The sequence below is a fragment of the Triticum aestivum genome, chromosome 6A (genome assembly GCF_018294505.1).
Source record: "Triticum aestivum cultivar Chinese Spring chromosome 6A, IWGSC CS RefSeq v2.1, whole genome shotgun sequence".
Lineage (NCBI taxonomy): Eukaryota > Viridiplantae > Streptophyta > Magnoliopsida > Poales > Poaceae > Triticum > Triticum aestivum.
The window spans coordinates 177482488-177505465 of record NC_057809.1 but is presented as its reverse complement, the minus strand read 5'-3'; positions in this window follow the sequence as shown (position 1 = coordinate 177505465).

Below are 22978 nucleotides of genomic sequence, written 5' to 3'. Positions count from 1 at the left end.
CCTTAATACTTGAGGTAGGCCTCTCTCCTCCTCCACACATATACCAGCCATTGTACCTCTATAGTTAATTAGGCCTCCCTCCCCCCACCACACACCGATAGTTGAGCGCTGTAGGTAGGTATCCATGCCACAGAGACAAACTGCACCTGTCCCCTCTCATGTTCCAGTAGGCCAGCCAGTCTATATCTTTGACGTGGGCACACAAAAATTTGATGGCACTCTTTATCGATCGTGCGCGCACACACACACACATCATCCCTCTCTTCGATTCTATGGACACCTCAAGCCGATGATACCTCGACTCTCTTCTCGTGGATTGCCCCCTCTATATATATGATATATCCAGGACTCTGTTTCACACACATTGTATATGTTACATTTTTTATTGACCCCCCCTGAGGGAGTCCCGGATTAGGGCGTCTCCGGACAGCCGGACTATCTCCATTGGCCGGACTGTTAGACTATGAAGATACAAGATTGAAGACTTTGTCTCGTGTCCGGATGGGACTTTACTTGGCGTGGAAGGCAAGCTAGGCAATACGTATATGGATATCTCCTCCTTTGTAACCGACCTTGTGTAACCCTAACCCTCTTCGGTGCTTATATAAACCGAAGGGTTTTAGTCCGTAGGACAACAACCACAACATACAATCGTACCATAGGCTAGCTTCTAGTGTTTAGCCTCTCTGATCTCATGGTAGATCTACTCTTGTACTACACATATCTTCAATATCAATCAAGCAGGACGTAGGGGTTTACCTCCATCAAGAGGGCCCGAACTTGGGTAAAACATCGTGTCCCCTGCCTCCTGTTACCATCCGGCCTAGACGCACAGTTCGGGACCCCCTACCCGAGATCCGCCGGTTTTGACACCGACATTGGTGCTTTCATTGATAGTTCCTCTGTGTCATCGTCATTAGGCTTGATGGCTCCTACTATCATCGATAGTGATGCGGTCCAGGGTGAGACTTTTCTCCCCGGACAGATCTTCGTATTCGGCGGCTTTGCACTGCGGGCTAATTTGCTTGGCCATCTAGAGCAGATTGAAAGCTACGCCCCTGGCCATCAGGTCAGATTTGGAAGTTTGAATTACACGGCCAACATCCATGGGGACTTGATCTTCGACGGATTCGAGCCACAGCTCGGCACGCTGCACTGTCGCGATGGGTATGACCTAGCTCTACCACCGGACGGTACCCCAGAGGCCGAGCCCGCATCAGCTTCGACCCTTAGCTCGGAGCCAACTGCGCCAATCAAGGACGGGTGGCTAGACACCGCCTCAGGGGCTGCAGTCTCGACGGCGATCGAGCCAAACACCAGCATAATGATCTGCGCAGCCCGTGACTCCAAGGTGCCAGACTCTCTTCCGGACCCCGAACCATCCGCGCCCCTGCCAATTGAATCCGATTGGGCGCCAATCATGGAATTCACCGCCGCGGATATATTTCAGCACTCGCCCTTCGGTGACATTCTGAATTCACTAAGGTCTCTCTCTTTGTCAGGAGAGACATGGCCAGATTATGGCCAACAGGATTGGGATGCGGACGACGAAGAAATTCGACGCCCACCCACCACCCACTTTGTAGCCACTATCGATGATTTAACCGACATGCTCGACTCGACTCCGAAGACATCGACGGTATGGACAACGATGTAGGATACAGACATGAACTAGCACCTATAGGGCACTGGAAAGCGACCTCATCGTATGACATATACATGGTGGATACACCCAATCAAGGCAATGGCGACGAGATAGCGGAGGATGACCCCTCCAAGAAGCAACCCAAGCGCCGACGTCAGCGGCGCCGCTCTAAGTCCCGCCAAAGCAAAAGTGGTGATACCGGCACAGGAGATAATAACACTCCGGATAGCGCCGAAGACAATAACAATCCCCTCTAGCAAGATTTAGAGCAGGAGGATGAAGGAGCCAGCTCTCCTGAGAGAGCGGCTGGCGGAGTGGAGGAGGATGACAATTACATGCCCCCTCCGAAGACGAGGCAAGCCTCGGCGACGATGAATTCTCCGTACCAGAGGATCCCGTCGAACAAGAGCGCTTCAAGAGCAGGCTTATAGCCACGGCAAATAGCCTGAAGAAAAAGCAGCAGCAGCTTCAAGCTGATCAAGATCTGCTAGCTGACAAATGGACTGAAGTCCTCATGGCCGAGGAATATAAACTCGAGCGTCCCTCCAAGAGTTACCCAAGGCGCAGGTTACTACCCCGACTGGAGGAAGAAGCGTATGATACGGCTGATCGGCCACCTCGTGGCCGCGATAGAGAGGCATTCTACCCAAAAGCTCAGCCCCCACCCCAACGCCGTTCAAATAAAAAGGCATGGGGAGATACGCCAGACCTGCGAGACATATTGGAGGACAAGGCAAAGCATTCAAGACCGATCTACGGATCACGAGGGCGCGCCACTCTACGAGACGATAAATGTCACGCCGGATACAGTAAAAGCAAGTCCGGCCGGGCCGAACACAGCGGGCAAGATCCATTCGAGCTGCGTCACGACATAGCCCAATACAGAGGCGCCGCACACCCCTTATGCTTCACAGATGAAGTAATGGAACATCAATTCCCAGAAGGTTTCAAACCTGTAAATATTGAATCATACGACGGCACAACAGATCCCGCGGTATGGATTGAGGATTTCCTCCTCCGCATCCACATGGCCCGCGGTGATGACTTACACGCCATCAAATACCTCCCACTAAAGCTCAAAGGACCAGCGCGGCATTGGCTTAACAGCTTGCTAGCGGACTCCATTAGCTGTTGGGAAGATCTGGAAGCCGCATTCCTCGATAACTTTCAGGGAACTTATGTGCGACCACTAGACGCCGATGACTTGAGCCACATAACTTAGCAGCCAGAAGAGTCGGCCAGGCAATTCTGGACTCGGTTCCTTACAAAGAAAAATCAAATCGTCGACTGTCCAAATACGGAGGCCTTAGCGGCTTTCAAGCACAACATCCGAGACGAGTGGCTAGCCCGACACCTTGGTCGGGAAAAGCTGAAATCTATGGCAGCCCTCACGACGCTCATGACCCGCTTTTGTGCGGGAGAAGACAGCTGGCTGGCTCGCAGTAATAACATATCAAAGAACCATGGTACCTCAGATACCAAGGACGGCAATAGCAGGTCACGTCGCAACAAGCATAAGCACCGCATTAACAGCGAAAGTACTGAGGATACAGTAGTCAATGCAGGATTCAAAGGCTCTAAACCCGTTCAGTGGAAAAAGCCATTCAAACAAAGTACGTCGGGTCCGTCCAGCTTGGACCGTATACTCGATCGCTCGTGTCAAATACACGGCACCCCAGACAAGCCAGCCAATCACACCAACAGGGATTGTTGGGTGTTCAAGCAGGCCGGCAAGTTAATTGCCGAAAACAAGGACAAGGGGCCGCATAGCGATGACAAGGAAGAACCCTGGAAGCCGCACACTGGAGGACAGAAGAGCATTCCCCCGCAAGTGCGAACGGTGAACATGATATATGCAACCCACATCCCCAAGAGGGAGCGGAAGCGTATGCTCAGGGACGTATATGCATTGGAGCCAGTCGCCCCAAAGTTCAACCCTTGGTCCTCCTGTCCGATCACCTTCGATCGTAGGGACCACCCCACTAGTATCCGTCTTGGCGGATTCGCCGCACTGGTCCTAGACCCAATCATCGACGGATTTCACCTCGCTCGAGTCCTTATGGACGGTGGCGGCAGCCTGAACCTGCTTTATCAGGACATAGTGCGCAAAATGGGTATAGACCCCTCAAGGATCAAACCCACAAAAACGACCTTTAAGGGCGTCATTCCATGCGTAGAGGCCCACTGCACAGGCTCAATTACACTGGAAGTGGTCTCCGGATCCCCGGATAACTTCCGAAGCGAAGAGTTAATCTTTGATATAGTCCCATTCCGCAGTGGTTATCACACGCTGCTCGGACGAACCGCATTTGCTAGATTCAATGTGGTACCACATTATGCATACCTCAAGCTCAAGATGCCAGGACCTCGCGGAGTTATTACAGTCAATGGAAACACAGAGCGCTCTCTCCGAACAGATGCGCTCTCAATGGAAACACCTCGGCCCTTGCAGCAGAAGCGCAAAGCAGCCTCTCAAGGCAACCTACCAATTTGGCATTTCAAAGCCCGGACACCTTCAAGCACGCTCGGGGCAATCGGCAAATAGACCACCTAGCGCGATCTGAGCTCGCGTAGCAATACGGCGGCCACCCCAATTCGTGTCGCGCGTACGTAATTACGCATTAAAAATACCATGGGCACAGGTGGGGAGGGGGGCATAACTGCGGCACGCCCCAAAACGAGGCCTAAACCACACTAGGGGCTTCCCGTTTGGTTATTTTTCTTTTTCTTTTAGGACTTTAATCTCTGGAAACGCTGTCCGGCAGCTCTATTGCCTAACACATGATACAGCAACCAAGGAGGCAGACAACTACGTTATACATCGGAATTCCTGGGTTGATTACAGATTTCATATCATTCCTTAGCTCGCCCTTCGAAGGGACATAGTCCTACTCTTTTGCTTATTGCACTATCTGTATCACTCTGCTTTATTGCAATTTTTTAATAAACAATGCATGACATTACGACTATTATTGCATTTTTGTTATGTATATATATATATATATATATATATATATTTATGTGTTCATTAATGACGCCTTGCAATCGTACACTCTGGTACGGCCAATGCACTAGGGGCTTATGTACCCACAATATGGTGTGAAAAGTCCGAACACTTCCACAAGTGCGGCACCCCGAACTTATAGCATTATATGCATCAGCTCCGAATCATGTCTTTGGTCAAATGTTGGGTTTGCCCGGCTCCTATGTTTTGGTACCTTATGTTCCACTCTATCGGCTAAGGTAGCGCTAGGAGAACTACTGCGATTGTGCCCCGGTTCTGCCGGGCTGAGCACCTCAGTAGAGAAAGCTAAAACTGAATGTCATGATAAGGCAAGAGACTGGTCGCTGTTCAGCGAGGTTTCTCGAGTCCCTAAAGACTTATGCCGCTTAGGGCGAGGGCCCGGCTCTGTCCGGCTTACAAGCGTGTATTGTGCCCCGAATTCGGCCTTCCGAATACCAGGGGCTTCGCCGAAATTTAAAATTATAGAATTCTATGGCTAAGTGAGAGTGATAAAGCATTATTAGTCCGGTTGCCTTGTTCGTTGTGCTGAGCACCTCCCTCGAAGGACCCAAACATGGGAACAAGAGTGCTCAGGTTTATCCCGAACACCCCAGCACTCGTGGCATGGGGGCAGAAGCCGAGGACTAGCCATCTCTTAGAATGGATAAACAGCCAAATAGAAGGTAATATTTTAAATTCACACAAGCGTTGCATAGCGAATACGATACAAGTTTTCTTACATACAGGACAAAACGAGCAAGTCTCATTCAAATATTACATTTTGTAAACACTCATCCGTGATAAGACGGGCGCCCAGCAGAACACCCTCGTAGTACATCTCAGGGTGGCGGTGCTCCTTGCCCTCCGGTGGCCCCTCCTTGATCAGCTTCACGGCGTCTAGCTTGCCCCACTGTGTTTTTACATGGGCGAAAGCCCGGCATGCACCTTCAATGCAGATGGATCTCTTGACGACCTCCAGCCATGGGCAGGCATCCACAAGCCGCCTCACCAGGCCGAAGAAGCTGTTCGGAAGGGCGTCGCCAGGCCACAACTGGACTATGAAGCCCTTCATGACCTGATCGGCCGCCTTATGTAGCTCGACCATGTGCTTCAGCAGGTCTCTCATTGGCACCGGATGGTCGGCCTCAGCATACTGAGACCAGAACAGCTTCTCCGTCGAGCTCCCGTCCTTGGCCTGGTAAAATTGTGCGGCATCGGACACACTCCGGGGCAAATCTGCGAATGCTCCTGAAGAGCTCCGGATCCGGGTAAGTAATCGATAATTTACTTTTACATGCTTGCTTTGCATATAGAAAGCCTTACCCGCCGCTATCTTCTTCATCGCATCGATCTCAAGAAGGGCCTCCTGGGCCTCGGCCTTGGCACTCTTCGCGCTCTCACGGGCCGCGGCAAGCTCAGACTCTTGCGTCTTCAAGTCAAGCTCCAACGCCTCGTGCTTCGTCACGAGAGCCTGGAGCTCTTGCTGCACCTCGCCAACCCGAGCCTCGTGCCTCTCTCGCTCGGTGCGCTCCTTGGCCGTTGTCTCTTCGGCCTTGGTCAGCACTTGCTTCAGGGTCGCCACCTCGGCCGTGGCCCCTGGCAAAACATACAATGATCCTATCATTCTACAATCGCGTCCTTTCTTATATATACATATATCTATAGACGGGGTATTACTTTCCCTCGTTCTCCTCGAGCTGCCTCTTGACAAGGCGAGCTCTTTCTTGGACCCATCGAGGTCCTGCTTCAGTACAGTGACTTCCGCAGTTAGTGCGGCGGACGCTAGCAGAGAAGCCTGCATACGCATATTGACATACTTATATTAGACTCCTGCAATATTATTTGATCCTCTGTTCGGCTTTTCTTTACGAACACCGAACAAAGCATCAGGGGCTACTGTCTATGTGGTAATACTTCTACTACATTTTAAAACACTTACCTCGAAGCCTGTTAGAAGGCTACTACAAGCTTCAGTCAATCCGCTCTTGGCGGACTGAACCTTCTGGATCACCGCACTCATGATGGTGCGGTGCTCCTCCTCGATGGAAGCACTGCGAAGCGCTTCCAACAGATTGTCCGGCGCCTCTGGATGGACAGAGGTCACCGGCATAGGCGTCTCACCCCTCTTAGAAGGAGACAGCCTACCCGAGCCCGGAACTGCTGGAGGTTCCGGCGCGGTGTTCGGCTGAGGGCCGAACTCGGAGCTCTCAGGGGCTCCCTCCCCTCTGCTCCCGGAGTCCGGAAGGTCGCCTTGAGGCTCCTCCGAGACTGTCTCCCCTCGATCCGGTGCCTCTTGAGACAACACCTCGGCGTCGTCGGCAGGATGAGGGGAGGTGGTAGTTGGGACTGGATCACTATCCATGTCCGACGAACCCAGGGAGCCGTCCGATGATACCTCGATATTGGCTCGTGGCGGCTTGCGTAATTATGTTCGGCGATTAGGGAAAGCATTGCCACAAAGTAATCCTATGGGTTACTTTGGTATCCGAATACTTATGATCTCCCCTGGGGCTTGGCCCTCGGCAACCACTCGTCTTCACTTTCGTCAGCGGCAGTGGAGCTGTCCAGAAGGAGAGTCCTTCCCTTCTTGGATCTCCGGCCTCCCCAGTCGGGGCGGCCTTCCTTTTCTTGTCTCCCCCAGTCGGTGGGGGAGCCTCTTCTTTCTCTTCCTCGTCTTTGGGGGAAGAGTGCGCCGTAGAGTCATTGGACGGTGAGTCCGACGACGCCTGGCGTCGGGAACTCTTTCGACCTCCCTTGGCCTTCTTGGTCTTCTCTGGCACCTTATAAGGGGCCGGAGTCAACATCTTCGCCAGAAGGGCATCTGCGGGGCCTTCGGGCAAGGGAGCCGGACAGTCGATTTGTCCGGCCATCTTCTGCCAGTCCTGTTAACAACACGGGAGTTTAGATCCCGCATAGAGTCAATCCATATAAAAATAAGTATCATGTGAAAGGTAAAACAACTTACCGCGCTGGCTTGGCGCTTCACGCTGAATCCGCGATCCTCAGTAATGGGGGGAGGGACCTCGGCGCTCTTGAACAACACCCTCCAGGAATCTTCATGAGTCGTGTCGAAGAGCCAGTTCAGAGTTCGGTGCTGCGCCGGATTGAACTCCCACAAGGTGAACTCCCATTTTTGGCACGGGAGAATCCGGCGGATGAGCAAGACCTGGACTATGTTGACGAGCTTGAGCTTCTTGTCCACCATGTTTTGAATACATGTCTGGAGTCCGGTCAGCTCTTTTGAATTACCCCAGGACAGGCCCTTCGCCTTCCAGGAGGTGAGCCGCATGGGGGTGCCAGATCGGAACTCGGGGGCCGCTACCCATGCGGGGTCGCGCGGCTCGGTGATATAGAACCACCCCGATTGCCACCCCTTTATGGTTTCCAAAAAGGAGCCCTCGAGCCATGTTATGTTGGGCATCTTGCCCACCATGGCGCCTCCGCACTCCACCTGGCGGCCGCCCACCACCTTCGGCTTGACGTTGAAGGTCTTTAGCCATAGGCCCAAGTGGGGCTTGATGCGGAGAAAGGCCTCGCACAGGACGATAAACGCCGAGATGTTGAGGATGAAGTTCGGGGCCAGATTGTGGAAATCCAGGCCGTAATAGAACATGAGCCCCGGACGAATGGATGGAGAGGGAATCCCAGCCCGTGGAAGAAATGGGTGAGGAATAGAACCCTCTCATGGGGCCTGGGGGTGGGGATGAGTTGCCCCTCATCTGGGAGCCGGTGCGCGATGTCCTCGGGCAGGTATCCGGCTCTCCTCTGTTTCTTGATGTCTCCCTCCGTGACGGAGGAGACCATCCACATGCATCCTGCTCCAGACATGGCTGGAGAAGGTTGAGATGGAAGTGAGGACTTGGGCGCTTGAGCTCGAGTGTGCGGGAGCGGATGAGCAGAGGAGGAAGAAGGCGTGGATAGAAAGGTGAATCCTTATCCCTTTAAATGGGCGGACAAAACTAAGCGTCCCCACTTGCCTGGTAAAACTCGCTTATCCCCCAAGCGCCGTAATTGATGGCGCAGTTGGGTTACCCTCGCCCGTATTGATGAGAATCCCGTAATAAGGGGACACGATCTCTGCTTTGACAAGACGTGTTGAAAAACTGCCTCGAGTTATGTGCGGGGCTCGTTAAAAGAAACGGTTCAAATAATCACCGAGCCATGACGTAACATCGTGTTGCCAAAACAAGCTAGCGAATTAGATCTGCGAAAACATTATTCTCTCTACGGTGGAATGTGGAACTTATTTTGCAGGGTCGGACACTATCCTCGTATTCAAATTCTTCTGTGATGTATTCGGAGAAGGAACCCGCCTTGCAATGACGAAGACAACTGCGTGCCGGACTCATCATCATTGAAGCCTGGTTCAGGGGCTACTGAGGGAGTCCTGGATTAGTTGGTCTCCGGACAGCCGGACTATCTCCATTGGCCGGACTGTTAGACTATGAAGATACAAGATTGAAGACTTCGTCTCGTGTTCGGATGGGACACTACTTGGCGTGGAAGGCAAGCTAGGCAATACGTATATGGATATCTCCTCCTTTGTAACCGACCTTGTGTAACCCTAACCCTCTCCGGTGTCTATATAAACCGAAGGGCTTTAGTCCGTACGACAACAACCAACATACAATCATACCATAGGCTAGCTTCTAGGGTTTAGCCTCTCTGATCTCGTGGTAGATCTACTCTTGTACTACACATATCTTCAATATCAATCCAGCAGGACGTATGGTTTTACCTCCATCAAGAGGGCCCGAACCTGGGTAAGACAATGTGTCCCCTGCCTCCTGTTACCATCCGGCCTAGACGCACAGTTCGGGATACCCTACCCGAGATCCGCCGGTTTTGACACCGACACCCCATCCCCCCAAAAAAACTCTCACGAACCCACACACTATACTATCTCTCTATGTTTGTATCTCTCTCACACAACCCCGCGTAGGTGGTGTACGTATAAAAGAAGAGAATAGGTGCACCGTGCATGTACTCATGCTTCGTGCCCAGCCACACCCGCGCGGGTACACAGTGGAGCTCATTTCTATACGAAATGGCAGCCCACGTGCTAATTTGAATGCGTGTAGCGGTTGTTTACCTACGGAGGTCGTGTACCATGCATGCACGAAACAAAGTTCGACTTGATGCATTGGAGCGTTATTTTTAAATAAAGTTATATCGCTCAATGGCACATACACAGAATATAAAATGATTTTTATGAAGAAAAAGGTAGTCCGCTCCACTATATACAATGGATCCTGCCTGCCTGGTTTGTCTCTCTTTAGAGTATCTCACACAAGGCTGCGGTGGCCTCTCTCTCTCACCCTTGGTCATTGATCCGGCCACATCCCATCCTCCGGCGGAAAGGGAGCACGTGCATCGTTTCTCTGTTCGACGGTGACGAGGCAACACGTCCCGATCTGCGGTACACGCTGTTCTCTCTGACCAAACTCCAGCGTGGTAGGTCCTACGCCACCTGCTCATTGTCGTAGTATGGGCAGATTCCACCCACTGCCGTTCACCTAGTTACATCCTGATGACCTGCAGGTATCCCCTCGGGCCTTGTTCCACTGCCCATCTTCCCACGTCATTGCATGTGGATCTTCCATAGTTCTTTGCCCAAAACGTAGCTCGTCCGACGTACTTTCCATATTGCAATCTCGTCCTCACACCGTTTTAGACAAAACACAAACGTGTTGTTATCTTCCCTTAGGACAAGGAATAAGCTTCTTTTTGGTCGTCGCGTATATCATCAACTATTATTGGCCAGTAATTATTTCCTTTCTACCTCTTTTTTGCAAACAGGGCTGTCCATTTCACCTCATTGCTATTAAAACCTTTTGGTGAACTACACAAATCACTTTTTCTTAAGAGTGTTTTGTGCAGTTCTACCAAAATGTCACATGGGCAACGTCTCTACATTTCAGTGTGACTGCACAAAGGGAGATTGGCTTTGCTCCATCCTCCTCATCCAACTCCGAGCCTAATCTTCTCCAACTAGTTAGTCTTAAGAGAGACTACAAAGGTGACCGGCTTCTATTTGTGTGTTTATAGTTTCATCAGCAGTCCTCTATTATCGTAATCACACTTAATATCTTTGGAACAGGGTGCTCAGCTCTATTTTAGTGGAACTGCACAAAATGATCGGAATGTTGCATGCTCCAGACAGATACTTTTTTTCCCAACATGCCTTGTTGATTTAGACAGAGCTGGGGGGACATTGCTGCCAATGAAAGCATGGATCAATTTTAATTTAACGCCTTCTCCCAACTTTGTCTTCAATTGTGATGTAAATATTAGCTCTGATTAGCAAGGAAGTTACTTTTTTATTGTTTTTGAAAGAGCATCGATTGCAAGACACACGAAACAAAAGCTGAAAGCTCACACCATTGTACAATTTCATGTCGATGTAAAATTATTTGTATAGTACGTCAATTATGTAAACAAATGCTGGAAGCTTGATAGCATTTCCAGAAGCCTCTTTGGCAACCGGGTCCATGTGCCATGCACAAAATTATACTCCTTCGTTCCTAAATATTTGTATTTTTACAAATTTCAAATGGGCAAATTTTAGAGTGTAGATTCACTCATTTTGCTTCGTATGTGTACTCCCTCCGTTCCTAAATATTTGTCTTTCTAGAGATTTCAACAGGTGACTACATACGGAGCAAAATGAGTGAATCTACACTCTAAAATATGTCTATATACATCCGTATGTAGTAGTCCATTTGAATCTCTAAAAAGACAAATATTTGAGTAGTCACTCATTGAAATCTCTAGAAAGACAAATACTCTGGAGTATATTTAAGAACCGAGGGGGTAGTGCACAGCTGCATGGGAGACTCAGACAGGTCATTGCACCGCATTAATAGTGAGTAATGAGCCGTCAAATCATAAGCCCTACCTTTCCCACTGTAAGTTCCTCGAAAGAAGAAACCATCAATACGCTCTTCTTTGAATCCGGTCATACTACTCCATCCATCACTATTTATAAAGCACACTTCAGAAAAAGAGAAAATCTCTGGGACCAAGGCGACTAGCGATCGTCCTCAAAATTGCATTGGTAGTTATAGCACAGCGTATATTACTAGAGGAAATAATGTGTACACACATGCATGTAGTGCTTCCACCCCGGGTACACACATGCATGCACTTACTCCACTCTGTAGTACTACATCGAGAGAAAATGGCGGCTACCATGCTCTAATTAATTGAGCATTAAACCAAACGCGTCTAAAGTCTCTCTGGTGGTGGAAATGCATTAAGATAAATGCATCATAATGAAGCGCGCCCTGTAAACTATGACGGAGGGAGGAGTAGTATGAAGGTGCAAAACCAAGTACGCGTATGGCCAATCGGTCAACGCACCTCCTCTTGGCATATCACTGACATGTGGGACCGGAGTGTGAGCAAACTGATCTCAATTGACGGCAAAATGGCCAACCCGCTGTTCCTTGAGACTAGCCACAATCGAGAGTAACATACACTAGTAACATACACATATCCCTAGACTATATTACTACCTTCATGGTGGGAAGTAACATAAGTATGATAACATGCAAACCTTCATTTATTAGGTTATAGACTCATATTGCTTTTGGGACATGTGATGTTACAGTAACTACCTAAGTTACTATAACTATCTCTCTCCTCATTAACTCATTGCCACATAAGCAAATTTGTTGAGTTGGACTCGATGTTACTGTTGAAGTTACTCCCACTGTGGCTAGTCTGAGAGAGACGAGGAGCGAGAACACGCAGACGGGCTCGCACCGAGCTTCACCTTGTCCTGCAAGGTTCTCCTTGTTCTGCAAGTTGACGGGACACACCAACAAGTAGTGCTAGTCCATACTCCCTCCTTACCGGTTAATACGGCTTAATCTTTTTTGCGGGTAAGTGAGAGAGCTTTATTCATATATAAGCATTTGGCCACATTCAAAGTGAGGTCACTATGAAGCGAGGTACCCCGCAAAAAAATGAAGTAGGAAGCTAGGTGTTTCATCAAGCCAGCTCTCGGCCACATTCAAAGTGCAGCAAGCACGGTTCGCACAAAGATGCGCTGCAAGGTTTGCTGACCTGTTTACACGTTGAATAACAAAAAAGAGGAAATATTACTGAGCGCTCCTATTTGTAACAGGATATGAGCCAGAATTAAGTGAGAATTGTGGCGAGTGTTCCATGCAATCGACTTTCATTATCACATGCTAGAACCCTCAAAGAGAACAAAATGTGTTGAAGATTGCTTTATCACATTTAAAAAATATATAATAAGAGTGCAGATGCTCCTCCATCCGGTTCCTAGTACTAGTATAGTACATACCTCTATAGACTATAGTAGTAGTACTAGTACTAGTAAACTTTGTGCTTGGCTGTTCGCCTCTTTTGGTAGTGCAACAATAATAGTACTAGTATAGTGTATGCTTCTGGCAATCTGACACCGAATTAACTGTTGCATGTCCACCGCCTGAGCGAAGGAGAGCTTGCATTAGTCAAAAGTTTCTCCTTGTCTTGCGAGCCACCGTGCGCAAGCTTCTCCCGTCCTACAAGCTTCTCCTCGTTCGGCAAGTTGACGGGACACAACAAAGTAATGCTAGTCCATACTGCCTCCTCTCCGGTTAATATGGCTTGATTTAAAACTAGATAAATACATTGTCTGTCACTGTAAATTTGTAAAAATACGGTCAGTGGACTTAATAATACTCTCATTGCGCTCAATATATACATTTTCCGGTGTTTATACGGTCACTAGCTCACCCTGACTGAGTATGTGTGTGCATGCACGTGTAGGTTGAGCACTTGAGCGTGACCGTTTGTGTTCTATCGTGTGCTCGAACATGCATTCATTAGGGTGTCGCGCGTGTTTTTGCGTCCATGTGTACGTGTGACTATTGCATACACGTAGGGGGAGTACGTGTAGGGGCCACTAAAGGAGCAGTCAAATTACACAGTAAGTTAGTCGGAAGAAGCAACCATCATTTCGCTCTTCAATGACACGTACGCAAAATAAAATAGTTGATATGGAGAGAAAAAACCACTATATATACACTAGCAGGAGCCTAAGCAACAAGATGATACGTCTCCAACATATCTACTTTTTCAAACACTTTTGCCCTTGTTTTGGACTCTAAATTGCATGATTTGAACGGAACTAACCCGGACTGATGCTGTTTTCAGCAGAATTACCATGGTGTTATTTATGTGCAGGAGAAAATGTTCTGGGAATGACCTCAAACTTCACGGAGACACTTTTCAGAAAATAAGAAAAATACCTGCCAAAGATGAAGGCCAGGGGGGCCACCACCTTGCCACGAGGGTGGGGGCGCCCCCCCCCTAACTCATGGGCCCCTTGTTGCCTCTTCGACTCCAACTCCACCTCCATATATCAAGTTTCAGGGAGAAAAAATCAAGGAGAAGAAATCATTGCGTTTTACGGTACGGAGCCGCCGGCAAGCCCAAAAACCTCTCAGGAGGGATGATCTGGAGTCCGTTTGGGGCTTCGGAGAGGGGAATCCGTCGCCATTGTCATCATCAACCATCCTCCATCACCAATTTCATGATGCTCACCGCCATGCGTGAGTAATTCCATCATAAGCTTGCTGGACAGTGATGGATTGGATGGGATCAATCATGTAATCGAGTTAGTTTTGTTAGGTTTTGATCCCTAGTGTCCACTATGTTCTGAGATTGATGTTGCTATGATTTTGTTATGCTTAATGCTTGTCACTAGGGCCCGAGTGCCATGATTTCAGATCTGAACCTATTATGTTTTCATCAATATATGATTGTTATTGATCCTATCTTGCATGTCTATAGTCACCTATTATGTGTTATGATCCGTTAACCCCAAAGTGACAATAATCGGGATACTTACCGGTGATGACCGTAGTTTGAGGAGTTCATGTATTCACTATGTGTTAATGCTTTGTTCCGGTTCTCTATTAAAAGGCGTCCTTAATATCCCTTAGTTTCCGTAAGGACCCCGCTGCCACGGGAGGGTAGGACAAAAGATGTCATGCAAGTTCTTTTCCATAAGCACGTATGACTATGTTCGGAATACATGCCTACATTATATCAATGAACTGGAGCTAGTTCTGTATCACCCTAGGTTATGACTGTTACATGATGAACCGCATCCGACATAATTCTCCATCACCAATCCGTTGCCTACGAGCTTTCCATATATTGTTCTTCGCTTATTTACTTTTCCGTTGCTATTGCTATCATCACTACAAAATACCAAAAACATTACTTTTACTACTGTTACCTTTTGCTACCGTTATCACCACTATCATATTACTTTGCTACTAAACACTTTGCTGCAGATATTAAGTTTCCAGGTGTGGTTGAATTGACAAATCAGCTGCTAATACTTGAGAATATTCTTTGGCTCCCCTTGTGTCGAATAAATAAATTTGGGTTGAATACTTAACCTCGAAAACTGTTGCGATCCCCTATACTTTTGGGTTATCAAGACTATTTTCTGGCGCCGTTGCCGGGGAGCATAGCTCTATTCTTTGAGTCACTTGGGATATATATCTGCTTATCATTATGAAGAACTTGAGAGATCCTAAAACCAAGATCTATCCCTCAACTACGAGGGGAGGTAAGGAACTTCCATCTAGCTCTGCACTTGATTCACCTTCTGTTTTGAGTAAGCTTGCGACACCTACACCTGCTTCTGCTATTCGTTCTCATATGTCGCATGTTATTGATGATGCCACTTCTGCTATGCATGATACTTATGATGAAATTACCTCTATGTCTGATACTACTATGCCACTTAGTTCTTTTCTTGATGAACAACTTGCTAGGGCTAGAGAAATTGAAAATATTGAATCTGATGATACTGATGAAAGTGATGATGAAGAACCACTTGTCATTCCTAAGGGTTATGTTTTTGATCAAGATGCTTCTTTAGCTATTTTAGCTTGCAGAAATAGAACTGAACATAAAAGATTATTAGCTAAATGGAGTAAGCAATCTCTAAATGCTAGAATGAAACCTGACCCTGCTTTTGCTACTTCACCTATCTTTGTTACTGATAAGGATTATGAATTCTCTGTTAATCCTGATATAATTACTTTGGTTGAATCTGATCCTTTTCATGGTTATGAATCTGAAACTGTTGTGGCACATCTTACTAAAATGAATGATGTAGCTACCCTATTCACTAAAGATGAGAGAACTCGCTATTTTTACATCCTTAAAATATTTCCGTTCTCATTAAAGTGTGATGCTAAGATATGGTTTAATTCTCTTGATCCTAGTTGTGTGCGTAGTCCCTAGGATATGATTTATTACTTCTCTGCTAAATATTTCCCTGCTCATAAGAAACAAGCTGCTTTAAGGGATATGTATATAATTTTGTGCAAATTGAAGAAGAGAGCCTCCCACAAGCTTGGGGGAGGTTTCTCCAATTACATAATGCTTTGCCTGATCATCCTCTTAAGAAAAATGAAATACTTGATATCTTTTATAATGGACTAACCAATGCCTCCAGAGATTACCTGGATAGTTGTGCTGGTTCTGTTTTCAGAGAAAGAACACCGGATGAAGCTAAAATTCTATTGAATAATATGTTGACAAATAAAAATAATTGGACACCTCCGGAGCCAATTCCTGAGCCTATTCCTTAACCAACTCCGAAGAAGAGGGGTATTCTATTTCTCAGTCCTGAAGATATGCAAGAGGCAAATTAATCTGTGAAAGAAAAGGGTATTAAAGCTGAAGATATTAAGAATTTACCTCCTATTGAAGAAATACATGGTCTTAATTTACCGCCTGTTGAAGAAACATATAATCCAAATCCTTTACCTATTGAAGAAACTCATGGTCTTGATAACCCGACACATGTAGTAAAGGTAAATTCTCTCTATAGATATGATAAAGCTGTAATCCCATTTACTAAAATTGTTAGCCCATGCTTAGATGAGTTTGGTAAATTTATGGCTAAGCAAGAAGATTTTAATGCTTATTTTGGTAGACAATTAAAATACAATTCAAATATGCTTGGACACTTGGGTGATTATATGGCTAATGTCAAAGGTGAACTTAAACTTATTATTAAACATGCTTCTATGGTTACCACTCAAGTAGAACAAGTACTTAAACTTCAAAATGATTTTCTCAATGAATTGAATAATAAGAATAATGATAATGTTGTTAGAGTTATGACTAGAGGTGGTAGAATGACTCAGGAACCTTTGTATCCTGAAGGCCATCCTAAGAGAATTGAGCAAGATTCTCAGAGAAATAATTTAGATGCACCTAGTTCTTCTAAAAAGAAGAAAAAGAAAAATGATAGGACTTTGCATGCTTCTAGTGATCATATTATTGAAACACCTGAGAATCCAAATGATATTTCTATTTCTGATGCTGAAACACAACCTAGTAATGAAACTAAAACTAGTGATAATGTTAATAATAATGTTCATGATGATGCTCCACCTAGTGATGACAATGATATAGAAACTGAACCTGCTGTTGATCCTGATAACCCACAATCAAAGAATCAACGTTATGATAAGAAAGAGTTCGATGCTAGGAAACATGGTGAAGAAAGAGAGCCTTGGGTTCAGAAACCCATGCCCTTTCCTCAAAAACCATCCAAGAAAAAGGATGATGAGGATTTTGAGCGCTTTGCTGAAATGATTAGACCTATCTTGTTGGGTATGCGATTAACTGATATGCTCAAAACCAATCCTTATGCTAAGTATATGGAAGATATTATTACAAATAAAAGAAAGATACCGGAAGCTGAAATTTCCACCATGCTTGCTAATTACACTTTCAAGGGTGGAATACCAAAGAAACTTGGAGATCCAGGAGTACCCACGATACCATGCTCTATTAAAACAAACTATGTTAAAATTGCTTTATGTGATCTTGGAGTCGGTGTTAGTGTTATGCCTCTCTCTTTATATCGTAGACTTGATTTGAATAAGTTGACACCTACTGAAATATCTTTGCAAATGGCTGATAACTCAACTCCTATACCTGTCGGTATTTGTGAGGATGTGCATGTTGTAGTTGCAAATGTTACTATTTTAACGGACTTTGTTATTCTTGATATTCCTGAGGACGATACTATGTCTATTATTCTTGGAAGACCCTTTTTGAATACTGTAGGGGCTGTTATTGATTGCACTAAAGGCAATGTCACTTTTCATGTTAATGGTAATGAGCACACGGTACACTTTCCGAGGAAACAACCTCAAGTTCATAGTATCAACTCTATTGGAAAAATTCCATCGATTATATTTCGAGGTTTTGAATTTCCTCTTCCTACTATCAAGAAGAAATATGATATTCTTATTATTGGGGATGTGCATATCCCTGTTGAGGTAACATAGTGTTATTCGAAATTTCTCCGGTTCCATGTTATTCGAAATGAGTTCGTTAACAAGACTTGATCAACCTTGTTAGTTGATTCCTTTTGATGATCATGAGATGGATGAAACTACAAGGCACAACCTTCTGTATCCCACTTTTACTTTCTGTTATTTATAATAAATAAAATTAAAATAAATATTTGTCTGTCTGTTATCTCATTATCCGTGCAATATAAAAATACCTCGAAAATAAAAGTTCTCCAAATGCCCTGAAAATTAAATATGTTTTTTTCTAGAATATTTGAGGATTTATGGAACTGAGAACACACCAGGAGGGCCAACCACCTGCCCACGAGGGTGGAGGGCGCGCCCCCTGCCTCGTGGGCCCACGGTGGCCCTCCTCCACTTATCCTTTCACCCATACACTCCTTCTTCCTTCCCCAAACACGAATAACCAGCTCAAACCCGAGTCCAAGCTCGTTTTGCTGCCATTTTCGATCTCCTTGCTCAAAGCACCTCTCACAAAACTTCTTGGGGAGATTGTTCCTTGGTATGTGACTCCCCCATTGGTGCAATTAGTTTTGTTCTAGTGCTTTATTCATTGCAAATTTTTGCTGCTTAGGTGACCCTGTTCTTGAGCTGCGTGTCAAATTTATATGGTCAAAAGTAGTTTGGATGCGTGATATAGGCCCTAGGCACTTGTAGGAGTAGTTACTATCAATATTATTGAGTTTGGTTTACTTTTATTTTGAAGTTACTCAAAATTTCAGAATTTTTTCAGAAAATGATGAGGAGACTTTTGAGGGGCCCATCGAGCCAAAGTTCGAAGGAAAAGGCACCAAAGCCTAAGTATAATTTGCCTCGCATCGCGGAGGTTCGGGCGTGTGAATGGCCTTCCGAGGATTTCTTGAGAGCAGTCAGGATTTATGAAGATTTTCATGAATTGGCTCAGACTGCAGGCCTTACCGCTTTCCTCCATGACCAATGCGATCAGTATCTCTTGCTCACAAATATCTTTGTGCAAAACATTCATTTCCATTCTAGGAGGTCACCACCTACGGTGGAGTTTTATTTTTATGATGAGCATAAGGAGATGTCACTTTATGATTTCTGTCGGATTTGTTTAGTACCTTTTGAGGGCAAGACAGAAGAACCACATCGTGATGATGTGGAGGGATTTATCGGTAATATCACTGTAGGGGAAACAAGGAAGGTTTCTGATGCACGAATCACTAGCATACACTTTCCTATTTTATGTTATTTTGCATTATTTGCTAGTCATTGATTGATTGGTCGTGGAAACTGTGGAAACCTGAGTATCCCTTATATTACTATTTTGCACCATGGTTTAAACGGTGATAACAATTTTAGTATGGGCGGCATTTTTGCCAAATGGTTAAGTCTGAACCGTACCAAGGGCCCCATCTTTGGAGGCATCTATGCTACACGCCCAGCTAGACATTTTAACATACCTATTAGGAATTATGAGAAGGAAGAAAAGGTGCTGCCTCATGTTTATTTATATTATAAATGTATGGTGGCACATGATTTTATTGTTAAGAATAGGGAAGGAGAGCTTAAATATCAATTGTTCTTTAATAAACATCATCCTGAGACTATTACCTTGCCTGCTCCTTCTTTGTTTGATTTGGCTGTAGGCACGTATCTTGTTCCGTTGACGGCTATTCACGCCTACCGGAACCCTGCACCAGCCGAGGAGCCAGAGCCGGAACCACAATTTGATCCTTCACGACAGTCTAACTATCAGTGGGATCCAGAGATGATTGTCAGCCAGTGGCAACCGGAGTCTTCCTCTTCTGCATCACAGTACGACCCCAACTATTATTATGGATATCAGCCAAGCCAGCCGTGGCCATAGACCAACTTAGGCCAAAAGCCTAAGCTTGGGGGAGTACGTATTTCTCACCGACATTACATTTATCCTCAAACACTCATTGCTAGATGTCGGTGCTCATACTTTTTCATTGTGTCACCCATGCTAGTTTATTTCCCTTTTTATGCATTCTTCTTGTGTGTTTAATTAGTTTACTTTCCATGTTTGTAATAGTAATTAAAAAGAAAACCCAAAAAGATTTCCCATTCTTCTTTTGCTTGTTGGGAGCTTTCCCGTGTAAATAGTATTATTTCTTTTCTTTTCTTTGGGGGTTGATAGGAGAAGACCATAATTAAATTGTTGAAGAGGCTCTTATATGCATTATTGTTGATCTGACAAAATAGCCCATATTGCCTTGTCTTCTCCTGTTTATTGAATGCCTGCAGATTCCACTTTAGTCCAATGCACGTGCACTATTATTATTATTCACATCGTTCGGTCGTGCAAGTAAAGGGCAATTATGATCATATATGATGGACTGGCTGAGATGAGAAAAGCTGGTATGAACACGACCTCTTTTGTTTTTGTAAATATGATTAGTTCATCATTCTTGATTTAGCCTATTATGAATAAACATGTTTGCAATGACAACTAGAGATCATAGTTTCTTGTGCCACGCTTGATTAGCTATGAGTTATAATGGTTTACCTTGCGTGCCAACATGCTATTAAAATGGTTATGATGTGGTATGATAGGGTGGTATCCTCCTCTGAATGATTTAAGTGACTTGACTTGGCACATGTTCACGCATGTAGTTGAAACAAAATCAATATAGCCTTCACAATATTTATGTTCATGGTGGATTATATCCTACTCATGCTTTGGACTCCAACGTATCTACTTTGGGAGTTGATACGTCTCTAATGTATCTACTTTTCCAAACACTTTTGCCCTCGTTTTGGACTCTAACTTGCATGATTTGAATGGAACTAACCTGGACTGATGTTGTTTTCGGCAGAATTACCATGGTGTTAATTATGTGCAGGAGCAAACGTTCTCGGAATGACCTGAAACTTCACGGAGACACTTTTCAGAAAATAAGAAAAATACCTGCCAAAGATGAAGGCCAGGGGGGCCACCACCTTGCCACGAGGGTGGGGGGCGCGCCTGCCCCCCTAGGGCGCGCCCCCTACTTTGTGGGCCCCCTGTTGCCTCTCCGACTCCAAAACCACCTCCATATATTGAGTTTCGGGGAGAAAAAAATCAAGGAGAAGAAATCATTGCGTTTTACGATACGCAGCTGCCGCCAAGCCGTAAAACCTCTCGGGAGGGCTGATCTGAAGTCCGTTCGGGGCTCCGGAGAGGGGAATCCGTCGCCATCGTCATCATCAACCATCCTCCATCACCAATTTCATGATGCTCACCGCCGTGCGTGAGTTATTCCATCGTAGGCTTGCTGGACGGCGATGGGTTGGATGGGATCTACCAAGTTGACGGGACACACCAACAAGTAGTGCTAGTCCATACTCCCTCCTTTCCGGTTAATACGGCTTAATATTTTTTGCGGGTAAATGAGAGAGCTTTATTCATATATAAGCATTCTTAGGACGATCAGCCAAGACACTGGTCACTAGGAAGCGAGGTACCCTGCAAAAAATGAAGTAGGAAGCTAGATGTTTCATCAAGCCAGCTCTCGGCCACATTTAAAGTGCAGCAAGCACGGTTCTCACAAAGATGCGCCGCATGGTTTGCTGACATGTTTACACGCTGAATAACAAAAAAGAGGAAATATTACCGAGTGCTCCTATTTGTAACAGGATATGAGCCAGAATTAGGTGAGAATTGTGCCAAGTGTTCCATGCAATCAACTTCCATTATAACATGCGAGAACCCTCAAAGAGAACCAAATGTGTTGAAGATAGCTTTATCACATTTTAAAAATATGATAAGAGTGCAGACGCTCCTCCATCCGGTTCCTAGTACTAGTATAGTACATACCTCTATAGACTATAGTAGTCGTACTAGTACTAGTAAACTTTGCGCTTGGTTGTTCGCCTCTTCGGGAAGTGCAACAATAATAGTACTAGTACAGTGTATGCTTCTAGCAATCTGGCACCAAATTAACCGTTGCACGTCCACCGCCTGAGCGAAGGAGAGCTTGCATTAGTTAAAAGTTTCTCCTTGTCCTGCGAGTAACCGCGCGCAAGCTTCTCCCGTCCTGCAAGCTTCTCCTCGTTCGGCAAGTTGACGGGACACAACAATGTAATGATAGTCCATACTGCCTCCTCTCCGGTTAATATGCCTTAATTTCAAACTAGATAAATAAATTGTCTGTCACTGTATATTTGTAATAATACGGTTAGTGGACTTCATAATACGCTCATTGCGCTCAATATATACATTTTCCGGTGTTTATACGGTCACTAGCTCACCCTGACTGAGTATGTGTGTGCATGCACCTGTTGGTTGAGCACTTGAGCGTGACCGTATGTGTTCCATCGTGTGCTCGGACATGCATGCATTCGGGTGTCGCGCGCGTTTTTGCGTCCATATGTATGTGTGACTGTTGCATACACGTAGGGGGAGTACGTGTAGGGGCCACTAAAGGAGCAGTCAAATCACACAGTAAGTTAGTCAGAAGAAGCAACCATCGTTTCACTCTTCAATGACACGTACGCAATATAAAATAGTTGATATGGAGAGAAAAAAAACACTATATATACACTAGCAGGAGCCTAAGCTACAAGCTGATACGTCTCCAACGTATCTACTTTTTCAAACACTTTTGCCCTTGTTTTGGACTCTAACTTGCATGATTTGGATGGAACTAACCCGGACTGACGCTGTTTTCAGCAGAATTACCATGGTGTTATTTATGTGCAAGAGCAAACGTTCTGGGAGTGACCTGAAACTTCACGGAGACACTTTTCAGAAAATAAGAAAAATACCTGCCAAAGATGAAGGCCAGGGGGGCCACCACCTTGCCACGAGGGTGGGGGGCGCGCCCCCCTAACTCGTGGGCCCCCTGTTGCCTCTCCGACTCCAACTCCACCTCCATATATTGAGTTTCGGGGAGAAAAAAATCAAGGAGAAGAAATCATCACGTTTTACGATACGGAGCTACCGCCAAGCCCAAAAACCTCTCGGGAGGGCTGATCTGGAGTCCGTTC